The 5651-nt window shown below is 31.2% G+C and overlaps 1 long non-coding RNA gene across 1 annotated transcript; it reads right to left on the bottom strand.

Annotated features, from left to right (window-relative positions):
• Positions 1 to 1676: 1676 nt before the first annotated feature.
• Positions 1677 to 2440, bottom strand: LOC108371785 (uncharacterized). The gene is made up of 3 exons (XR_001848789.1): positions 2324 to 2440; positions 1864 to 1981; positions 1677 to 1802 (listed from the first exon to the last, which is right to left on the bottom strand). It is a non-coding gene; the product is annotated as an uncharacterized LOC108371785 (long non-coding RNA).
• Positions 2441 to 5651: the final 3211 nt, after the last annotated feature.

Raw genomic sequence — 5651 nt, 5'->3', positions numbered from 1 at the left:
TCTGCACACACTCGCACTCATTTATTTCCAAACATAACGTGCGATAGCAATTGCATGGCATAACTGCTGTAATGAAAGCATCAAAGAAAAATCATTTGTAAAGACAATTTTTGTTAATTTTATTNTAGCAGAGAGCTGCATGGATACACTCAAATTACATTTTAAGTCACTCGCTTTCTTTTCACATCTGCACACACTCGCACTCATTTATTTCCAAACATAACGTGCGATAGCAATTGCATGGCATAACTGCTGTAATGAAAGCATCAAAGAAAAATCATTTGTAAAGACAATTTTTGTTAATTTTATTGGTTTCCTAACTGCATATTATAATGCAAAAATATCAACTGATTAAGGGCACCATCATTTGACAAAAGGTGGGATCTTTTGTCAGAAATAACATTTCCAGCAGAATAAAAAACTGGCCTGTTCGAGGCAAGTAATAAAAGCGGTATTACTGCCGAACTGATGAAAAATGGCAACATTGTTGCAACTGCCCAACTAATATTACATTCCTAGAAATTCACATAGAACGCGATACTTTAATAATTCGCGCAACAATGCGGTTGTGATTGCAACTCGAACAAGCCCACTCTTTCTGACGATGCGCTAGTTGAAGGAGTGGCTATTACTCTACGACTGAGTTTTTGCAGCAGCGGCATTTCGCATTTGTGTACCTCCCACCAATTAATTATATCGAAGTACGTATGAAAATATACCTCAATATTTTCATATCGCCGCAGCTCTGCAGTAGCTTTATCAGTTCAGCTCACAAAGGTAGGGGGTTTAAGAAGACCTGAAAACAGCTCAAAGTTGTCTGAAGGTAACAATTTGTGGTTCCGTGTAGAAATAAGCGAAATCGGCCCAATTTCATACAACCCTGCCTGACATGAAAATTTTCTCCACGATAAGGCTAGTAGCCATTTCTAACAGATTTTGGGTCGCTTAGTCAAAAATGGAAACATATATACATATTTGAAATTTAAGAAAACAAGGCAAATAGCAAAATCGGCTAAAAACGGCTAATTTTTTCTGCAAAGCGGCTAACAAATCGGCTGCCGGCTAAATCGAAATTTCTCCGGCTGTTTGCCATCGCAACCGGCTAAATCTAGCCGGAAAACGGCTAAAATGGCAACACTGCACCTTTTGTCTAAATATTTTAAAAGCGACATTTTGACTTCTGTTTTTTTGTTTATTTAATGTTTTTTAATTTTTTTAAAAAGTATGTGTAACTTATTATGTAACAAAACCCATGTAAATCGAAATTTCAAACTTTTTATAAAAATTAGAAAGGTTCAACAAAGTTTTATTAAAACTGCATTTTTTTTGTATAATAAAGTGCAAATGTGAAGTTGCTGAAAATGTTCGTTGATTTACGGTAAATCAACGAATGTTTTCAGCAACTTCACACTTGCACTTTATTATACTAAAATATAACGCGATATAAAACTGTATACCCAAAATCTTTTTAATAAGTTCTAATTAAAAAATTTGAAGTTTTAATAAAGTTTGTTGAATCTTTTTAATTTTTATAAATATTGAAATTTGGATTTATATGGGTTTTGTTAGATAATAAGTTATACAGACTTTTTTGAAAAAATTAATGAGCATTAGATAAACAACAAAACACGGAAGTCAAAATGTGGCTTTTAAAATATTTAGACAAAAGCTGTATATTTACTGTATATAATGTAACGTTTAATAGGTGCTTAATAGATACTTAATTAAAAAGAGTTACGAATTACTCCAGTCAATTTACATCATTCAGTAGACTATTGTTTGAGAGAGATGCCTCATTTACCCTGAAAAATAAAATTAAATAATATAACAAAATATTTTAATTAAACCATAAAGAGAACTTACTGGCTGGTGACTGAACGATTTCCCAACAATTTCTTCTGTCGCCACCTGTTGTGGCTCAGCTCGACACATTTGCGGAGGATTTTTTCATAGGTGGGTCGTCCTTCAGATTGAAACACACCTGTAAAGAATTACGCAGAATTCAAAATGACATTGTTTGGAACTTATGTTTATCTATTTACTTTTAATAACTTGCATTTAAGATATAGTTCGATCCATAACAGATACCATGTAAATAAGTTTCAAAGCTTACACAAAGTTCACAACAATTAATCAAATTTCTAAATATTTTCATCAAAGTTTCACATATTTTATTCCGAATTTTTTTGCTGAGATTGTTGCGCACACCCTCTGAATAAAAAGTTTGAAGTATTGAAATTTGATCGAACTATATTTTAAATGAAATTATCTCCGAAAGATTGAATTGTTGGGTGAAACGCTTGAGTAAATTTTTCTGTACTACCGAATAAAATTTCGTTGACAAGCTTCAGCTTAGTGAGCGCTTTCTTATTCTTTCTGCCATCAAAATTAAATAAAATTAATAGCTCATCCGTCAAGATCTTCCGCAACACATCGTCAACCGAACTGTTCGCTCTTTTTAACTTGAATAAACACGTTCTCTGCAAATTGGAATGTTATAAAATTATAAAATTACAAAAAAAAACAATAAAGTCTACCATTGCTTCGGCATATTCTCTTGACGTTAACTTCTCTTCAATGTCGAATGCATCGTCAATGGTTCATATAGGTAATGTAGCTGCGATTTCTAACTCAATAGGATTTTCAACTTCTCCTGTTAAACGGCCGACAGAATGCCGAACTTTGGTTAAGACCACTTTGCACTCTCGAATCGTCTGATGATGTGCCATTATAGGACCTCTATCGAGAACCTAATGTATAAAGATAACAATATGCATACAAACACCCACTAGAAAAATTTTCTTACATAGATTTTTTTTACAAAGTAACAAAAATCATAAACTTTTTATAAAAAAAGTAGTTCAGTTTATAATATGAACCATTTAAATATAAGTTTCAAACTTTTTATAAAATTAAAAACGTGTGTTAAATTTTCAGCAAAATTTAAAGCTTTTTTGTCAGTAAAAAAAAAAAGTTTTGGAATGCAGTTTTATAGCCCATTAAATTTTAGTACGATAATGTGCTGGTTTGAAGTTGCTACAAAATCCCGTTTTCTTTAATGTAGAAAAATTTAAAACATACTTTGTATGGAAGAAAAGGAGAAAGGGATTTTGGTTGCAATTACAAATCAGCACATTATTCTAAAATTTAATGGGATATATTGTTTGAAGTTTTGCTGAAAATTTTACAAAGTTTGAGACTTATATTTAAATGGTTTATATTATAGGCTGAACCATATTTTTATAGAAAATTTATGATTTTTTTGTGTGGAAGTGGAGGTATATAAAAATAATACGTTTTCATTAACCGCTTTCTCCAGAGTATCTAGCATATTAAATATTGCTTTCTGGGTTCTAAAATTGCGTTCAGAAGATCTGTTATTGCTGAAAAGTAAAATGAAGTTAAAAGAAGTCCATATTTAAAAGCGTATTTAAGTACAGAGATAAAGGGTGCATTCGAAAACGCACTCGAAAAATAGGTCTAACTTGCGCAACCTAATTGAAAATTAGCATCTAACCGTGGTTGCGCACATTTGGCATTACAATCTGCTGAGGTTAAGAAACAAAAAAGGCTGATGCTTTGTATTTTGACGTTTTCGAATGCACCCAAAATTATAAAAGGAAAAAACAATAAATTGTATGTATGTATACCTTTGTTGTTATCACTGTTTTCTTGGCGTCTTATATTATACGCTGTACCCACTTGGAAAACTTTTCTATTTGCAATAGAAAATGTTTGCACTGGAAAAAAACATGTTAATTTAAATATGTAGTTTGAATAAATTAAAATAATTTACCTTTGGGTGTACTCATCGCTGGTTGACTACTTTCTAGCACGTCGTCGTCTTCGAATGATATTTCGTGCTCCATTTTCCTTGGAAATTCAAAATATGTATTAGTAAAATTCTCAATATAAAATATACATATGTATGTACAGTGAAAAAAAAAATCACGCGATATTTTAGCAAATTTTGGCTTTTTTTTTAGTTTAGTTTAGTTTAGTTTTTATTTGGTTCACTGTATGTATGTACATTAGACTGCATCACCAAAAAAAAGTTGCGGTTTTTCCGGCGGGATTACAAAATTTATTATATTTTAAGACGTTCACCAAAATATTTGGGAAAATATAAGATTTAAGTGAGCTGGACCGATTTGAAAATACCTCCAAAAGTGGAGTTTTATATGAATAAAAATAGTTTTGTAAAGAACTTTTTGAAAAAAGTCTTCTCAGATGACAAAACAGATTAATCGTAAAAAATCTGCATAAAAATATTTTAAAATCTTTTCAACGGAATCGTAAGAATGAGATTTTTGATGCTGTTTTTTTTTTTACTTTTTCAAAGATTAATTTACGAAAAACTTGAATAACTGGGCCAAAACTATTCTGATTTAGACGTATGGGATCTCGGTAGAAAGGTATTTTCACACTGTTTTTATTTCTGTCCAAAAAAATATCATTCGTGTCGCAATTTTTTTTTTTTTCAAATGCCAACACAGCTTAATTCAACTTTGAATGACGTTCGTTCATCCTACCTTTCTCTTTCATCCTTTGAATAAGTTTATTAGCAAAGAAATAAAAAGGGTGAGAAAATACCTTTCCACTGACACCTCTTAAGTCTTAATCAGAACAGTTTAGGCTCAGTTATTCAAGTTTTTATTATACCAATCTTTGAAAAAAGTTAAAAAAACAGCATCAAAAATCTCATCATTACGATTCCGTTCAAATTCTTTTTTAATATTTTTATGCAAATTTTTTAAGCTTAAACGGTTTTGTCATTTGAGGGGATTTTTTCAAAAAAAACATTTAAGAAACTATTTTTATTCATAAAAAACTTTTGGAGGTATTTTGAAATTGGTCCAGCTCACTTAAATCTTAATATTTTTTCGAATAATTTTGGTGGACTTCTTAAAATATAATAGATTTTATAATTCCAATGGAAAAATAGTACCGATTTTTGTTTGTATGGGGAGTGATGCAGTCTAATATACATATTTATAAATACTGGAACCATTGTTTTATCTAATTACTACTAAATACTATTCTATCCACTTTAAATTGAGAACTCGTGGAATAGATTGTGAAGTATTGGTATTAAAAGAAATTTATTTTCATGCGGAATACAGAAATATTTATAGTCGATATCACTTTTGAAAATTGTTATTGCTTGATCATTTAGCCTTTGGGCTATAAGTATTCCCAACCCAGGAACAGATTCCAGTGGTTCATGGAAATAATTTTCAATTTGCTGAAAGTTATATCCACGAACCACATCCCGTCCAGACACACTTTGCATCGATAGAGCTTTGAAAGGGCCCGTTTTTCGCTGTAACAAAATGAATCCTTTTTTATGTTAACATCAAAAGAACCAATTTTTAAATTCTTTTTTTAAGGAGCATCCGAACTATAGGATTCTTGAAGTCTGAAATAAAGTTGTTGCAAAAGTTTGTTTGGCTTTTTTATGATTTTCTTCAGGTATTGCATGTAAGTCTGGTATTTATACGCTGAGAAATTCTCCAAAGGTCCAAATTGATTCATACACTGGGACAAATGCAATATGCCATGAACGTTGAAGCTTATCAAATTCTCTCCGTGGATACTTCCAAACAAGTTCACGAATTCCTGTAGAATCCCTTGGGCAATATTTGATTCAG

The sequence above is a fragment of the Rhagoletis zephyria genome, unplaced genomic scaffold, assembly GCF_001687245.7.
Source record: "Rhagoletis zephyria isolate East Lansing unplaced genomic scaffold, Rhagoletis_zephyria_1.1 Rzeph_scaffold_05217, whole genome shotgun sequence".
NCBI classification, from domain to species: Eukaryota; Metazoa; Arthropoda; class Insecta; order Diptera; family Tephritidae; genus Rhagoletis; species Rhagoletis zephyria.
This window is presented reverse-complemented; position numbering and strand designations above follow the sequence as displayed.